The sequence below is a fragment of the Suncus etruscus genome, chromosome X (assembly GCF_024139225.1).
Source record: "Suncus etruscus isolate mSunEtr1 chromosome X, mSunEtr1.pri.cur, whole genome shotgun sequence".
Classification (NCBI taxonomy): Eukaryota; Metazoa; Chordata; class Mammalia; order Eulipotyphla; family Soricidae; genus Suncus; species Suncus etruscus.
Genome location: NC_064868.1, coordinates 104,136,605 through 104,156,000, shown reverse-complemented (window position 1 = coordinate 104,156,000; position 19,396 = coordinate 104,136,605). Strand labels below are relative to the sequence as shown.

Genomic DNA, 19,396 nt, shown 5'->3' with positions numbered 1-19,396 from the left:
AGGACGGGAAATCCTATCTAGAATATAAATAAAATTAAAAGGAGAAAAGAAAATAAGTGGGTAGAGGCAGATATGGCTTTTTTTGCATAGGCACAGAAAATTTTGGGGGAAATTAGAAATTCCCTTGGCCTAAGAGATAGAGTGTCTCCAAAAAAGTGGATGTGGCCCTGGGTCTAAACAGTCTCAAGAGCATTGAGTGGGAAAAAAAAGGTCAGATCTAAATACCCAAGCCAAAGTCAATGACAATAGAATCAAGAGGCCCAAACTACAACAAGCTAAATACAAAATAGATCTGTTACACTGGTAGTCCTGGGGGATAGGGGTAGAGGTATGGTATACATGCAGGGAGCTATGGTGAAGGGAGGTCAACACTGGTGGTGGGAATGACCCTAATTCACTGTCACTAAATGCCTGATTGATTTTAGGTCTTTGTTTGTTCTGACTATTCAGGTGTGTTTCTTGTAGGCAGCAGATGGTTGGATTCATCTTTTTGATCCATTTCACCACTCTGTGTCTCTTAATTGGTTCATTTAGTGCATTGACATTGAGAGAGATGATTGTCATGGGATATATTGTCATCTTTGTGTATAAGTTTGGTGTGTCTGTTGGTCTGTCTTGTCTTAAAGTAGACCTTTCAGTTTTTTCTTTAAGGATAGTTTTGTATCTGCAAAGTTTCTGAGCTGTTGCTTATCCATGAAGCTGTCTATCCTTCAAATCTGAATGTGAGTCAGGCTGGGTGCAGTATTGAAGGTGAAGCATCCATTTCATTCAGTCTTATCACAATACCCCACCACTGTCTTCTAGCCTTGAGAGTTTCCTGTGACATGTCTGCTGTAAATCTTAAGGATGTTCCTTTGAATGTAGTTTTCCTTTTGGATCTTGCTGCTTTCAGTATTCTATCCCTATCCATGTGATTTGTCATTGTTACTAGGATGTGTCTTGGGGTGCTTTTCTTTGGGTCTCTTTTAGCTGGTACTCTTCTGGCATTGAGGATTTGGTTGCATGCAGTCTTTATCTCTGGGAGTTTCTCTGCAATGATGTTCTTGACTGTTGATTTTTCTTCCTGGGTTTTGGGACTCCAATGATTCCTATGCTGTTTCTGTTGAATTTATCGAACATTTCTATTTTCATCTGTTCAAAATCTTTGAGTATATTTTCCACTGTCTGATAATTTGCTTTGAGGCTCTTTTCCAATCTTTTCTGTTGAATGGAGTTATTATGCATCTCATCTCCCAGCTCACTAATTCTGTCTTCAGCTGCTGTTACTCTATTGGAGAGGCTTTCCATAGAGTTTTTTATTTCTTCTACTGCATTTTTCAGTCCCATTATTTCAGTTTGGAGTTTTCTGATTTCTATATCTGTGGTCTGTTCAGATCGATCTATGCTTTCCTTCAGTTCTATGAACATCCTCCACATTTGTATTCTAAACTCCTTATCTGAGAGGTTAACTAGGTGGTTGGCATTTTTTGGATCATTAGAGCTGCCATCTTCTTTTTCTATGCATGCTGTTTTCTGCATTATTTCCCAGTTGCCACACTTGAAGTATGATTCTTACTCTGTGTTGCTATGTGGTTTGTGTTTTATAAGAAGTGTGCAGCTGCGGAGTGAAGCAGAGTGGCCACTTTCACTTTTTTCCCCGTGTTCTTTTTTGATTGACACTGGTGATCCAGGAACATGCAACTTTGGACAAATAAAGAATTTCAGTTTCTTAGTAATTGTATAAATATAATTAGTATGAAGTGCAGGCTCAGATAGTGATTCAGTTTTTCCCATGTTCAAGCCAAGGATATTTTTCAAGGTCTATGTCAAGTGAGGATAAATACTTCATCGTCTTTTTACTAACAAACCATCTTTCTTTTTAAATAATTTTTTCTTTATTTAAACATCTTGATTACATATATGATTGTGATTACGTTTCAGTCATGTAAAGAACACCCCCTTCACCAGTGCAACATTCCCACCACCAATGTCCCAAATCTCCCTCCATCCCACCACACCCCCACCTGTACTCTAGACAGGCTTTCCAGTTCCCTCATTCATTCACTTGATTATGGTAGTTCTCTGTGTAGTTATTTCTATAACTGCACTCACCACTCTTTGTGGTGAGCTTCATGAAGTGAGCTGGAAGTTCCAGCCCTCCTCTCATTGTCTCTGAGAATTGTTGCAAAAATGACTTTATTTTTCTTAAAACCCATAGATTAGTGCATCTCTCTCTCCCTTTGACTTATTTCACTCAGCATGATAGATTCCATGTACATCCATGTATAGGAAAATTTCATGACTTCATCTCTCCTGACGGCTGCATAATATTCCACTCTGTATATGTACCACAGTTTCTTTAGCCATTCGTCTGTTGAAGGGCATCTTGGTTGTTTCCAGAGCCTGGCTATTGTGAATAGTACTGCAATAAATATAAGTGTGAGGAAGAGGTTTTTGTATTGTATTCTTGTGTTCTTAGGATATATCCCTAGGAGTGGAATAGCTGGGTCGTATGGGAGCTCAATTTCCAGATTTTGGAGGAATCTCCATATCGCTTTCCATAAAGGTTGGACCAGACAGCATTCCCACCAGCAGTAGATAAGAGTTCCTTTCTCTCAACATCCCCGCCAGTACTGATTGTTCTCATTCTTTGTGATGTGCGCCAATCTCTGTGGTGTGAGGTGGTATCTCATCCTTGTTTTGATTTGCATCTCCCTAATGATTAGTGATGAGGAGCATTTTTTCATGTGCCTTTTAGCCATTTGTATTTCTTTTTTTATCAAAGCGTCTGTTCATTTCTTCTCCCCATTTTTTGATGGGATTAGATGTTTTTTTCTTGTAAAGTTCTGTCAGTGCCCTGTATATTTTGGATATTAGCCCCTTATCTGAAGGGTGTTGGGTGAATAGTTTCTCCCACTCGGTGGGTGACTCTTGTATCCTGGGCACTATTTCTTTTGAGATGCAGAAGCTTCTCAGTTTAATGTATTTCCATCTGTTGATCTCTGCTTCCACTTGACAAACCATCTTTCTAATGTTATAATGGTCTTCATTTGGTGTGTCAGTAGTATGTAGAGATCTCAGACATATAGATGTTACTAGAAGCAGTCTGAAGTACTGTTTCGGTTTTTTTTGGGGGGTCATGTCTGGTGGTTTTCAGGGGTTGCTCCTGGCTCTCTACTTTGGAATCACTTCTGGGGGATCATCTGGGTTTTTTTGGGGGGGTCATGTCTGGTGGTGCTCAGGGGTTGCTCCTGGCTCTCCACTTTGGAATCGCTCAGGGGGATCATCTGGGGGTGCTGGGGATCAATCCTGGGTCAGCTGCATGCAAGACAATAACCTTAATCACTATGTTATTGCTCTAGCCCCATTGTGAAGTATTTTTAATATAGTGGCTATAATTTCTTAAGCTACTGTACTGATTTCTAATACAGGCAATATATGACTCATTCTTTCTTGATGTGAAGAGAATCTTCTTTACTACATTCATTCTAAGTGACCAATATCACCAGCAGTTAAGTCTTTGAGAATCTATGCTAAAATACTTGTTACTATATTTTCTGAGATTTTTGTATTTGATATTTTTCATCTTAATTGCAAAGTATTATTTAAATATGACCTATCTCAAGAAGTCTTTATTACTAGCAGTTGTAAAATCACTCTTTAGTTTCCACTTATGAGTTGTTACTTTGCTATCTCATAGGCAGACTTTGTAGATAAGTTCATTTTGGTTCATTTAGGACCCTGTACTTATGATTTTGCTCTTCCATCTAGAATAAATGAAATCAGTACATTTTCAATTATTTGTCTACTTTTTCATTTTCATAGTCAGAATAAATTATTCTTTTGGGAATATTAATAGGTGGAAGTTGACTTACAAATCTAGAATAATTAGCTGCTTGAGTGTAGACAAGTAACTCTCTTCTTAAGTATATCTCTTCTTTGGTATCAGAAGGACTGTTCAGTTTGGGGATCTCTTTTTTTATCTTCGGTTTCCACTGGTCTCTATGTGCTGAAACAAGATTTCAGCAAGTAACTTATTAAGTTTCATCTAGCTTTTCCCTGTTAAGTATAATTTGTATATAACCTAGTGTAATTAATGCTAAATGTTTCTTTTATATAATCAACCAGAGGAAACTTGGAAAAATACTTGACATGAAATTCCATATTTTTTCTTCACAATGAAATTGATTTCATCAGGTTCAGCACTGAATTTTCTTTTACTGGCTCTCTGAAAGCATGTATCTTGGATCTTTCCTGTGTTGCTGATAAGCAGTCTTAAATGTGGTATTGATAGTAACAACTTTGCTTTGCTTAGAAAATGCCAGAGCTGCCAACTATTCTAAAAATCACATGAACCATACCCTTTCTAACAGCATTCAAGTTTTCCAAAGTACAACGAAATATTTGAAGTGTTTTGTATTAGAGAAATGGTACGTTATTCACTCGCTGTTAAGTCTAATTTAATAAAGTGAATGGACATATTTTCTCTGAACATTCCTTAGTGAAATTTTTCTCAGTTGCAGAATACAGCTTCTCAAGTACATTTGCCACAAATTCAGAAGCTGCTAAGGTGGTGTCATTATGGGGAAACCAGTTATTTAGAGCTTCATTTTGTTTTGTCAAAATATCATCTGCAACTTAGTTAGGGGCAGTCTGAGTGAACTCAGACATCATTTCGTGAGAAAAGTTTCCCAAAGACATCTAAGCTTTTTTACTTTCAAGTGATCTTTGAAGTTAAAAAAGTCATTCTGCAATCACTGAATTTATGATTTAAAATTTTTACATTGAAAGACAGTTGTTTCCACTGTGGAAATATGACAGATTTATACGTTGGGGAATTCAGATGCCTTATTTTTAGTCTCAGATGTTTTAAACTTTGCTCTCTTGGGATATTTCCCCCGGACATGGTACTTTTTAAGGTGATTTAAATGGTTCACCATTGTCTTTGCATGGAACTCTGCCTGAAAATCTTGACTTGTCTCACATAAACGTATTTATTGCATATTTAACAGCAACTTGGGCTATCTGGATGGGAGGAGGTGAAATCCAGCAGTGGATATGTAACTTTCTATAACTTTTTTTTCTCTTCATTCTCCGTAGAGACTGTCAAAAAATTGCCAATGCCAACTATATTTCAAGTCATCACGGCGGGGTATTGGGAAAAGTTTTCAATTAGCAATAATCGAGCCTCGGATAAACCTCATTGGCTATGATACTGCCACTGTGCAAAGGTACTTTCTATAACTTTTACGACATATTTTTATAATGTATTTGTATTCTGTATTTGTTTAATGTTTTTGGTTAATGCAGCCATGATGCAGTTTATTATATTATTAAACTGTTCAGTTTTTTAGAAGTTAACTGAAAAAGAGACAAGCAGGGATATAAGGGAAATCAAGTGTGAATTTACTCTGTCTTGGGAGTAGGAACTAAACTTTAATTCTTTATATCAGACAGTACATAATTGGAAGCCAGCCATTACTGTAACAAATGTGCTTAATCAAGCAGACCAGAACAATCTATAGTGGGAGAACAAGGAGGTTTTTATTATAATTGTTGATCAAATAGGTGGGTCTAGGCTAGGAAGAACCTGAAACCTTATATAAGACTCAGGAGTCCAAGAACCTGTTTTTTAGGGCATTATTTCAAACTCATAATTACTTTGCTTCATGCTCAAGCAATATGGGGATGCATGAACATTATGACATCTTAGCCATATGGCTACAGGGAGTTTCCTGAAACTAGCATTTTCTTAGCTCAGAACAGCGGTGCACATCATTTAGAACTTTCCAGCCACAAGCAAAATCATCTCTTTATAAAGTACATGATACAAATCAACTGTACAAAGATGTATATCATAACTTTCCATCATAATAACATCATGGTCTTTGAAGAGAACATAGGATAGGGTCTGTTTGGAACATTAGATTAATTTCAAGTTTTTTTCTGTATGGCTGTGATTTTTTTTTGTTGCCATACTAGGGATTGAATCTAGCTCCTCACACATGCAAGATATAGACTCTACCACTGAGGCTTGTGATCCTTTAAGATTTCCTTTGATGCATACTCCCCTTGGAAACTTTATTTTTAGCATGTATTATAAGGATAATTGGCTTTCTGGTTAAAAATTATCAGACTTTCTAAGATCATAGGAAACATATGGTCTGTCAAGAAGATTGTATTCATGGTTCAAGAAATACTTGCAGATACAGACCAGATTATCTCTTTCATGAAACAAGTTTTCGCCCAAATACTTAGTTAGGTACTTTTGTGGAGAGTGCTTTATTTTACTTAGTCATTTGTTTAGCAAGGAAGTAGGAGTGAAAATAAACATAATCCCAGTTTACAATCTTGAAGTGATATCTTCAGTAGTGAATCGTACTCATGGTCATAGATTAGACAGGATCAGGGTAGATATAAAACTCTACTTGTTTATGTAATTTTTATTGCAGGTGCATTGGAAGAATATATTTTTGTTATAAGATGATTAGATTTTAAGTTGTTGTTTTCCTCCAGATATACAAAGACTGCAACTTCCATAGGAACTCAACTTCTCAGGGCTATAGAAACAAACCAATGGTAGCAAAGGTTGAAAACCTGGTGTCTTATTTATGAGTCATTAGTTATTTGGGTAGTTGGGTACCAGATGCCTTACAATATGGTCACTGCCTCTTAATTATCTCAAAGTTAGTTCCCATATTTTTCAGGTTGAAGCCAATAGTCAAAATTAATACCTTATGGTATATAGTATACATTCTCTGATCTCTTACAGGTTTGAAGACCATTTTAGGGAAAAGCCATTTTTTTTGGTTTTTGGGTCACACCCAGCAGTGCTCAGGGGTTACTCCTGGCTCTATGCTCAGAAATCGCTCCTGGGAGGCTTGGGGAACCATATGGGATGCCGGGATTGGAACCACCATCTTTCTGTATGCAAGGCAAACTCCTTACCTCCATGCTATCTCTCTGGCCCAGAGAAATCTTTTTTTTTATTTCAATTCCCTAAATATTTTTATTATGATAAAATACACACCACAATACAATTACCATTTTGTTTACTCCTATTGTTGAGGAGGGGCCATGACTGGTGGTGTTCAGGAGCCAGGGCTATTCCTGGAAATGCTCAGGTTCAGCTGTGCCAGAGGTGAAACCCATGGCTTCATATATGCATGGCATGAGCCATTCTTTTGATCTAAATTGGTCTCAGTATATTCCAATACTTCTGAACTAAGAATGTCAATATATATTATTTTATCATTACTATATATTATGCACAGTAGACCTACATTATTTTTTTTAATTTCGGATCACAGCTAGTAGGTGCTCAAAGGCTACTTACTCCCAGCTCAGTGCTTCAAGCACTAGGCAATACTGAGACTTGAACCCAAAGCAACAGTATGTAAAAGTAAGTATACTCCAGTACATGTATTTATATATGTGTGCTCCAAAAAACTGGAGTACATGTATGTTCCAAAGAACTGAAAGACATGTATATAAACATATATATCCTTGCCAGCAACCATTATTACTCATAGGGAAGCATCATTTTCAACCTTATAAAAGGTTGATAAAAGGAATATATTCCAAAGTTTTTAATAAGAAAAATTGTGATCAGGGCCCGGAGAGATAGCACAGCGGCGTTTGCCTTGCAAGCAGCCAATCCAGGACCAAAGGTGGTTGGTTCGAATCCCAGTGTCCCATATAGTCCCCCGTGCCTGCCAGGAGCTATTTCTGAGCAGACAGCCAGGAGTAACTCCTGAGCACCAGCGGGTGTGGCCCCCCAAAAAAAAACCAAAAAAAAAAAAGAAAAATTGTGATCAACATAATATCACATTTTCAGATTTATACTCAAGTATTAAATAGAGAAATATTCCGTTATTATCAGTTTACATCTTTGTACTCATTTCTTGTTCTATGTATGAGCTGAACAAATGTATGTATTAGTATGTAAGAGTGTGTTACTCCAAAGAATCCCTTGTTATTTTCAATAGTCCTCTGTCTAATCTCCCAGGTAGGTTAATCAATTTCACCCTCTTACATTTGTTTGGTCCAAGCTGAAAGTCTCAGGTGACCAAATCCCTTCTTTTGATGAAGTAGCCCATCATATTATTCTTACCATCCCAGAAAAATTGAGCCATATCCAGGCAACCTAGCTCACCTACTCAAGGAAGAGTCCTGAGTCAGAGCTGCAAAGGTTTGCAAAAGTACTTCCTTTAATGTCTCCTTATTTATGTAATCATCTGATGGTGATGACCTCCCAAGATTCTCCTAATCCACCATTCTGCCAACCACTGTCCAAAGGGCCAATCAAAGCAATACTATACTCTTTTATAATAACAAATTTGAATCCATCACATATACAACTTAACATTAACTGAAAGTGAAAGTTAAGGAATGCGAAATACAGAGGGAGACAGACTCATGTCAATGGAAAATTACTGGCTGGCTGAGTGACAGATTTTCCTCATAACATATCATAGATAATCTCCTAAAATATATAGCTTTATAATGAGTTTCATCATACATACATGTCCTTGAGGATATTCTTGATCGTGGTCTTGTTGTCTAAAAATAAAGTGATTGATTTTTATTACTTATGGACAATAATTGATAAAACTTTCCTGTGGGTTCATTATCATTAAGTCAGACTATTCCTTTTGTATTTGGAAGCTTTCCCCAGAAATTCCTTCCCCAGAAATTCACTAAGAATGTGCTTTTAAAAATTATTTTTAGTCTTCTTAAAAATATCCTGGTACTTGGGTGTATAGGGCATGCTGGTACTCAGTAGACAAATAGCTGCATAGACAGTAAAATTATTGCTATAGAATATACTAACATTTGATATTACTATTATTTTAAATTTAATTTTAACTTTCTGTTTTTGTAATATTGCAGGGGTTTTGGATCCACAGTTGGTGATACTCATAGGCTACAATAGGATCACTATTGGTTATACTTGGTATAACATGTGATGCAGGATATTGAATAAAGTTCTCCTGCATGCAAAGCATGTAGTCAGTTCATTGAAGTCTCTTTCCAGCTCTTAAACATATATTAAAGACTTTATTATTTATTTATTTATTTTGATTTGGGGCCACATCTGGCAGCAATCAGGGATTACTCCTTGCAGGCTTGAAGGACCATGTGGAATGCCAGGGATTGAACATAGGTCCATCCTGGGTAAGCCAAGCAAGGCAAATGCCCTATCACTGTATTATGACTCCAGCCCCAACATATTTGTTTTAGAGTGAGCTGGGAAGAGCCAGAGGCTGGAGAGAGGGGATGAATTAGTATTTTCTGGAGTATTCTGATTGATTAGTTATTTCTATAATTCTATTTTCTACTAATCTTCTCAAAATTCATACTCTTGTTCCTTTGCTCCAAAAGGGGGAAAGATCTATGGATAATTAATGATAATGAGAGAGTAAAATGAATGGTTTTATATCTTATTCAAGTACAAATTAGATGTAGCAAGAACAAGTTAGATATATCACAATATCTCTGTTCTGAGAACAGTTATCACCTATTATATAAAATCAGAATTGTTTTTACTAAACTAAACAAAATTATAATACAGTTATGTAGTTATAGAATAACAAAAGTTTTTTAAAAGCACCACGAGGCCTAAGTCTGGCCTTTTTATTTATTTCATGCCTATATGGATCTTTTCCTTCTCTTCCTGATCATTTTATTTTCCTTTCTGGTGCTGGAGAGGGACGCAGGGTCTTACACATGCAAAGCAAGTGGTTTATCACTGAGTCATATCTCTAGTCCTGTCCTGATCTTCCTAAAAGAAAAATGACACCATGACTTTTAGTTTTTACATGGTCTGCTCTTCAATTTTCTCTCTGTCTCTGTCCCTCTCCCTCTCTCTCTCTGTCTCTGTCTGTCTGTCTGTCTGTCTGTCTGTCTGTCTGTCTGTCTGTCTGTCTCAGTTTTTGGGCTATACTCAGTGGCGTTCAGAAGTTTCTTCTGGCTTTGTGCTCAGAAATTACCCTCAAGGGACCATATAGAATGCCAGGGATCAAATCTGGGGTCAACTGCATGTAAGGCAAACACCTACCCTCTGTGCTATTGCTCTGGCCCCTCTTTAAGTAATTTTTTTTGTTTTATTTTGGGGCCACACCTGCTTGTGCTTAGTGCATGCCCCTGACTCTGCACTCAGAGATAACTCCTAGAGGGCTCCGGAGAATATATGTGGTACCAAGGATTGAACCCTGTATGCAAGGCAAATGCCCTCTTCACTGTACTATCTCTCCAGCCCCTGCTTTTAGATTCTAAAGCTTACTTTTTAACCCTAGAGCTGCAATTCAATTTTAAGATATATTGTCAGGTTGGAAAAATATAACCCCATCTCCTAGTAGCAAAGAAAAACTTTATAGATCTCAGCTTTGTTTGGTAGCAATATTTTATCTTCAGACTAGTACTGATTTAAAACATGAAACCTGGAATATAAATGCTGAAGACAAAGACTTAGTTCCATCTTTGACTTCATTGATTTTCTAAGATTCATTTTCTTAGGCCAACTCCAACTCAATTTTCCTTCTTATATGTCCTCTGCATCTAATGCTGCCAGTTTCTTTTTCTTCACTACTTCATTTCATAATCTATAAGTGGAACACTCTAAGTCTTCGTAAATTGTCATTACCTCCACACTTTTTTCTCAAATACATGCATTTAAATAAAAGGAAATATATAATAGAACAAAACTAATAAAACAAATCAGAAAAAAGCCTCATATAATACCAGAAGAAACTAGTTGCATTATCAGCTACAATTCACAATTTGCTACAAATTCTCAGATTGTTGCAGGAAACAGTTGGACAGAAATATGCAAAATGAACCCACAGTTGTATTGGAAAATTCATCACAATTCTAGGAGTAATATGATATTTTATAGACATAGTTGGTTTTTCCTATATAAGTTGACACTAGCAAAGTGTTTGGTATAGATCACTGTCAGTGCCAACCAATTCTTTATGACTTTTACTACTACTTCATTAGTTCAGAGGCCCCAAAGAGAAAGCATAACTTTTTTCACTTGTTTAACCACGTCATAAAACTATAATATACCTTTATACTCCTGACCTTATCCCTAAACAACTTCAATTTGGTTCCAAAATACCTTCAGATGCTTGGTCAACTGCCCCTAAAGATTGTTTCAGTTTTCTTATCTCGGCTTTCAAAACATATAATATTTCATGTAATGGCAGTCAACCTGTATCTCATCCTTATAGCACTATCCTCAAAATTGAGGAGGTTGTCAGGAAAGTTTGATAAATATTTTACAATTTAATATAACTGAAGTCTATGCTCATTTCCATAAAGGTCCTTAGGTAGACGACAGATCATTACTGAACTTCCACAACTAGCACTTGTTCTACATACTGTTGTTAGAGATGTTCAGCAGAATAGTTTTGGTTTTGGGCCACACCCAGTGATGCTCAGGGGTTACTACCAGCTCTGCACTAAGAAATTACTCCTAGTAGTGCTTGGGGGAGCATATGGCATGTTGGGGGGTCAAACGCAGGTCTAATATAAGCAAATTAAGCACCCTACTATCACTCTGGCCCATCAACAGAATTACTGAACTGAACTGAAAAATTCTTCCTCAAAACTACTAGACAGTCATGCAAATTTGAATATGCAAACTTCCAGTCTTAGTGCCTTCTTTATTGTTTATCCTCTCATCTTCTATCCCAACTATGAGAATATATCTAGTATTTAATAAAACATTTGATTACTATTACTGGTTGCAACAATATCTTTTTTCTGATGTCTTGGCATCCTAATTCTACTTTATTAAGCTTCTGTGTATGTTCTTTCTGTCAGCATTAGTAAAAGAAAAAAGACAATTTAGGAATGAGAGGAGAGGAGAGAATGGTTCATCCACAATTGAGTCTTGGGGAGTAAAGATCTGGATGTGACAAGAGGCCTAAGAAAATGTTCTGGACTTGTGTTCTCTACACATGAAGGAAGGCAATATTAGTTGTCATGGATGAAGCCAGGTTGGTAAGTGTTGATTATATATATTTTGTTGTATTACCCTAAAATTGCCTGGATATATAGTGATGGGCCTTTAAATTTGTATTTAAAATGAATAGGAGAGGGGCCAGAGCAATAGCACAGTGGGTAGGGCATTTGCCTTACCCATGAACCACTGAAGGGCATGCAGCCAACTCGGGTTCAATTTCTTGCATCCCATATGGTCCCCTGAGACTGCCAGGAATAATTTTTGAGCACAGAGCCAGGAGTAACTCCTGAGTGCTGCTGGGTGTGACTCAAAAACCAAAAAACAAACAAATAAAAGGAATAGGGGAGAAGCTCTAGGTCACCTGTGGAATACTTCACCTTACCTGGGCACTAAGATTTTCAATAAATAGGTTATTCAGAACAAGTGACACTGTGACTCTGCAGTCAAGGGTCAAGGTATGTGTGTTAGAAGGATGAGAGAAGCAGGAATTAACATTTTATAAACCTACATATAATCATTACTCTCTGAATTTGTCTTTAAATTGTCCCATTATTATTGAAATAATCAGTTTTCTTCAGGTAACACCTTCAAATATGCAGTAAGTCAGACAAACTTTCTTCTATCACTACTATGTTCAAATCCTTCTCTAGTTGACTTAGTCTATGCCAAAACCATATATGGTGACATATACCACTACATACTACTTTACCCAATATTTACATTCAATGTGGAATTTAAAACCCATTATGGATCCCCTTTCCTTTATTGAATGCTTTGAAATTGATGTTCTGAGTTTATGTGTTCAATTAGTAGTATCTATGTTCACGGAATCTCATTCAAGTTTGAGGGAAACATAATAGGTAGTCACCAAAGTTTGAGGGCTAAAAGGCCACTAGGCTAAAAAAAAAAGCAAAACATAACTTCTCTAGTGAACTACTTTGGATTACAGTACAAATATCCTTAGGGTAGGACAACAGACTTAATACTATACTACAAACTAGTACCATTAAAAAAGAATCTCAAATATCGTAAGTAATGCATGATTCAATTGACTGAGATCCCATCCCAGAAAGTGGCCTAGTAAGACAAATAGTGCTTCCTGAGAGAGTAGAAAAGTTCCTGCCTTGTAAGGGAGCAGAGAAGCAGAGAAGAAAGTTGGTAGAACAAGAAATGAGGATGTGAGTGACCTTTGTGGCCTATATTACACTTTTATCGTAGTTCTGAGTTTGACAATGATAAGTCTCAGAGTACATGAGTAGAACTTTAGGAACAGAGAGTTATATGAGAGAATCTACCCTTAAGCAATATATTGTTTATAAAAAGTATAAATTTTAAAAAACATTAATTTTTTTTAGTTTTCTTTGATACTTACTTAACCTCAGAAGGTTGATAAGTTATAAATCTCTGAACTGCAGGGAGAATTTTAAAGGAAAACGGAAAATTACTATTTATTGGTAAACTTCACATATTACTTATAAAAAGTGGTAACATATCTTAGTAGATCTTTGTTTTCTATGATCATTGCTGTTTACTCCTCCTAGGCACTCTGTTGAAGCATAAAATGCACTGAAAGATCTGGGGCTACTGCCTATTATTTCATCAGCCTTATTTCTACATATATGCTCCACTGTGCTTCAGAAATACTGAATAACATACAATTCCCTTTGCATTTCCCTTTACTTTCCCCTTTGTATAAATTTTGTCTCATTTTTGTTTGGCTGTTTTATGCTTTATTTTATAAAATTTATTCTTTACAATAATACCAATATTGTGAATTTATACTTTCAGTGCTTCTACACCATGCTCACCATTAAGGTGTTAAGATCCCTCCATTATTTCATGGAAAAAATATGGAGATCTACCTCCAGAACAGGAATAAAACTCCCATACCACTTCTTGGCATCTATATCCATAACAGAAAAACATTCATTTGGAAGGATATATGCACACCTATGTTCATTACCACACTTAGTACAATAGCCAAGAAATGGAAACAGCCCAAATATACAGATGAACTGGACAAGAAGTTGTAGTGTATATATATATACACACTATATACACACATATATATATACATGCACATGTATATATACAATGGAACACCATGCAGCACAAAAAAAAAACAGAAGAAAAACCATGTAACTTGTAGCAATATATATATATATATATATATTGAAATAGAGGATATCATGCTGAGTGAAGTAAGTCAAAAATAAAAGTATAGATACAGAATAATCTCTCTCATATCTTGGGGTTAAAGATATGGTGCAAAGTTGTACCAAAAAACCCAAGGCAACCCAAGTGGAGAACTGATCTATACAATTGAGTTGGTGGGTGGGGTTGAAAGGGAAAGCTGGGAGGTGGGTACACTGGTGATGGTTGTGGCGATACGCATAAGAAAAACTTATTTACAAGATTATAAACCTTAGACTCTCAATAAAATAAACAAATAAATGGTCTCATCACCTACAATCATTTATCTAATTCTATTATTGTTTTCTCAAAAAAGCAAACTGGTCATTTTATGTACTTCCAATATTATTAAGTTTTTGACCTTTAATAACAAGATAAAAGATGTCTTGCTATAACCTACCAGAACCTTACTGTCAGCTTCATTTTCAATACCTCTACAAAACTTTTAGTTAAATAAATATAAAAATTCTGTTTCTGAAAATACTCTTTGCTGCATAGATATTGTAGGATATTTTGATAAATATATCTTATTTAAAAAAATTTAATTTTTTGGAGGCCACAAAATCATCATAGGGTATTCCTTGACACTGTCTACATTCAATAATTACTTTTGGCAATGCTCTGGGAAATACATGAGATGCTGAGGATTAAACTCAGATCAGCAACATGGAAGGCAAATATTCTACCCACTGTGCCATTAGTCTCACCCCCTGTTTGGAGATAACACTGATAAATGTGTTCCATTTCTTCCATTTGTCTACCTATAAAGTTCATTCTTATCCTTTATATCCAGCTTAATCATGGTCTCTTCGTAAAATCTTCTCTGGGTTCTCTATATTCCATTGGACTTTGTTAATACCTCTTGTCAGATTGAATTATAAATATTGGTATGCCTTTCTCCCACTGAACTGTAAAATTCAGAGTAGAGACCATGCCTTTTCTATTTTGTATTTTCCATATTTAGCATATGCAGGTAGCAAAAGCTCAATAAAAGTTTAGTAAACACATGGATGGCAGTATTGAAGGATTCACTTAACAACTGATAATGTTTACCCGGTTCAAGATTGAAACTTAATTTCTTGCTCCCTTTTCCACTCATGCAATCAGTTGATACCTATAAGTGCCACAAGAAAAATAAAAACAAACAAATATATAAGGGCATCTGAAAAGAACGTGGACACCAGCTATTTAAGAATTTATTATTAAAAATCCACTTATAATAAACATACCAATTTGTTTTTAGCTTATAGTACATATAATATAGAATTGAAATATTAATTAAATGTATTGGTATTCTAAAATTAACCCAGGAATGTACTGAAAGCATGGAAAGTACTGTTTGAATAAGTAAAATAGTATGTGTGGTATTTGTTTTCATATTTACTTATTTATTGGGCCTCTTGAACAGTGCACAGGGTACAGAGAGACTAGGGCCCTGTTGATGCTTCTGGAACTATACATTGCAAGGGATAGTCACAGCATATACTTGTGCTCCCATGCTATTTCTCTAATCCCTATGTTTTCACAATGTTAACAATAAGGAAAATGTTTTAAGATAACAGGAAGGCAAAGAGAAGATTATCTGTGTACATGGACTGTGATTCTGGTATGGCCAAGACAACTACAACTTGTATAGGAAGAGAAATCCAGTAACATTTAATTTTTTCAAACCTCCAAGACTAAGAATTGAATGAAAGCAATGCAACAAAGCAGTTGTAGAATAGTATCATTGTCTATTGTAATAAAAATGTTCCTGATATAGGATACATAACTGTATCATAGTAAATTGGGTATCTGTGGCCATTTGTTCAATGCATTTTAACATCTTCTTAGAAAAAGGATTGTTAGGGCCAGAGTGATATCACAGCAGGTAGGGTGGCTAATTTGGGTTCGATCCCTGGCATCCTATATGGTCCCTTGAGCTTTTCAATAGGAATTTATGACTGCAGAGCCAGTAGTAATACCTGAGTGTCACCAGATATGGCCCAAGAACAACAACAAAAAAGGTCATCTAAAATTCTTATGACATTTTTTCTGTGGGGAGTAAAGAATGTAGTGTAAAGCCACCATGCTTATTACACAGAGATAACAGATTTTTTTTTCTGACTATGGTAAGGTTAGTAAAAAAATCATTATCTCCTGATTTTTGCAGCTATTTATCTACCTAAAAATAATGAAAAGATTCCCTTTTTCAGACCCTAAACACTGAATATGGATATTAATGTAAATACAGTAGACTGCCATTACACAGCAGGAGTTTGTTTATACAGAGAAGCATATTGTGGCCAATATGCCACATTTAAGAAGTTCCACATTATTAGCTCTCTCATTTACAAAGCATATGACACAGAAACGATGCCCCCCTTTACCCTAAAATTCATTTAGGATGGCTTTAGTGAATTACTTGCTTAATGACACATCTTTCAAATCATGATTATTTTTGAGTACAGCTGATCCAGCTAATGCAGTGCTAATGCAGAGCCAAAGACGTAAATCTGATTCTTATAAAAACTTGGCAACCCACCTACACAATCTATGATGAGGTTGGCACTGAATAGCTGACGCTAACTTTCCACTATCAGATAAGTGATCATTAGGTCACAAAGGGGGTTGGGTGAGGCAACATAGCTGTTACTATATAAATCATTAGCACTAGATGAGAAATAATTCCCCAAGGCCCAATTTATTATTTCCTCTACCTCACACATATGTCTTCTTAAAGCTCATGCAAGAAGCCTGTAATATACAGGTTAAGTAGAATCATTCAAGTTGCTTTTGCTAAATTCCTGATAAATTAAATTTTGGATCTGTTTAATACATCAGAATTTAAAATGGAAGGTTGACCACTTTTTTCTTTGTTTGTTTTAGGTCGCAACCGGTGGTGCTCAGAGGTTACTCCTGGCTCTGCATCCAGGAATCTTTCCTGGCAGTGTTCGGGGAACCATATGGGATGCTAGGGATCAAACCCAGGTCAGCCACATGCAAGGCAAATACCCTACCCACTGTGCTATCGCTCCAGCCCCGTGGCCACTTTTCTTTTGCTAATTTAAAACCTGTCACTGATAATGACCTCCACTTACAGTATGATAAGATGATGTTATGAGCAGAGGTTATCTGAAGTAGCACAGGATTATTACTGAGTCCACATTTTAACTATTAGAAAATTTTATTTTATGATGATTATTTCAGTTACTATTCATTTCAGGACATAAGGCTATTCTGAAATGTCATTTAATTAATAAAATTATGTTATGTTAATCTTGATCATAATTTTATATTTCATTTGTTCTATATGTGTCTGATAGAAATAAATGTCACTTGCCTGATTTTTGCCAGTATCTGCGGAGCCAGTACGTATTTTCAGACAAGAAGTTAAAGGTTTTTTTGCTAGAGGAAAGAAGAGATACTCTTTTTCTTTTTTTCTTTTTTATTCTTTTCTTTCTGGGCCATACCCGGTGACGCTCAGGGTGACGCTCCTGGCTATATGCTCAGAAATTGCTCCTGGCTTGGGGGACAATATGGGACACCGGGTATCGAACCCAGTCCCTCCTAGGTCAGCTGCGTGCAAGGCAAATGTGCTATCGCTCCGCCCTCTAAGAGATACTTGTTTTTTGTGGGGGCACACCTGGCTATGCGCTCAGGAATCGCTCCTGGCTTGGTGGACCATATGGGACGCTGGTGGGGCAGGGGATAGAACCGCGGTCCTACTAGGTTAAATGTGCAAGGCAAATACCACCGCTCCAGTCCCTGGAAAAGATACTTTTAAACAAGATAAAAATATTGTTCTCTTGGGGCCGGGCGGTGGCGCTGGAGGTAAGGTGCCTGCCTTGCCTGCGCTAGCCTAGGACGGACCGCGGTTCCATCCCCCGGCGCCCCATATATGGTCCCCCAAGAAGCCAGGAGCAACTTCTGAGTGCATAGCCAGGAGTAACCCCTGAGCGTCACAGGGTGTGACCCAAAAACCAAAAAAAAAAAATATTGTTCTCTTGCTAGGTTGCAATAAAATTATAATTACTGCCATAAATGATACATTTATTTTTGCAAGTGAAGGCCAGTATCAATAATACAAGATGACCTTTTGCAAGTTAATTACCTAAAATGTCTAGTGGATCACCACTGAGGTCAGGGGAGAGTAAAAACTCCCAACTTCTGGTCCTAAGTTATTTTACCAGCATTTCTTCTCACTATTCCTTCTTGCTCCAGAGCTAATGTGGGCTTTTTCCAGCGACCAAGAGACAATCACAGGAGACTTTTGAGTAGGATTACATATCCAAAACTGTGTTTTAGAAAGATGACATTCACAGAAAAAAATAGGGTAGATCAACAGAAGGGAGAAGAGATCAAAGGCAAATCACTATAGTAGTAAATGTCATGGATGGTGGGAACGAAAAAAGGGGGAAAAGGCAATGAGAGAATTTAAGGAAGTAAATTGGAAAGAAAATGGCAACTTTGGGATTTAGAATATGAACAACACAAAAGTTCAAAAGATGACTTTGATTTTGTGTCTGGAAATAGGAAAAACAAATTAGATTTGGCAGTATCTGGAAAATTATGCATTTGTTTTTTCACATATTGGATTCAATTTTTCTTATGGCCACTAACATAAAGATATTATACTATTCTGAGATAATGTCAAATATGCATTGGAATCTTTTACAGAGACCAACTGAAACATTACTAAACTTCCGTCCAACTGTGGGTATATGGAAAATAGAACACAATTTTATGTCTTGGGAGAAAGGAAAGCAGTAAAACATGGACAGCATCTTGGGGAGAATTCTCTTTACTAGAACCACTAAATCTGTGTGTGGAAGAAACTTGCTGATAGAGCCTATTCATCCAGAAATCTCTCACAAATGTGGGATTCTAAATTTTATAGACAGCACTAACTTTTTATCTTCCTGCATCAAAGTAAGCAGATTTTTATAACCTAGAAAGGTGGGGAATAAAACCTGGGGGAAGTAGAGCCAACATGAAAAAAAACCTTAACAGAAAGAAAAAGAAGTTATGATTGAGTAATTCTCTTACCTGCATCATATGAATATATTGGTTTGCATTTTTCTTCATAGTTCTGTTTCAATATTCAAGAGAAATATATATTTTTAGTATTTTAGCTTTCAAGAGAGACTATTGCTGACCCAAAACAATCAAATTAATATCGTGCCTCTCAGTCCCCTTCACACCATCACCAAACTCTCTTCTAATATCTGGACTCGTTGTTATGGATTATCAAACTCATCTTTTCCTTTTCAT

At 36.4% G+C, this 19,396-nt stretch overlaps 1 non-coding gene across 1 annotated transcript; it reads right to left on the bottom strand.

Annotated features, from left to right (window-relative positions):
• Positions 1–5,070: 5,070 nt before the first annotated feature.
• Positions 5,071–5,212, bottom strand: LOC126000075 (U4 spliceosomal RNA). The gene has a single exon (XR_007492450.1). It is a non-coding gene; the product is annotated as a U4 spliceosomal RNA (small nuclear RNA).
• Between the last annotated feature and the right edge of the window lie 14,184 nt (positions 5,213–19,396).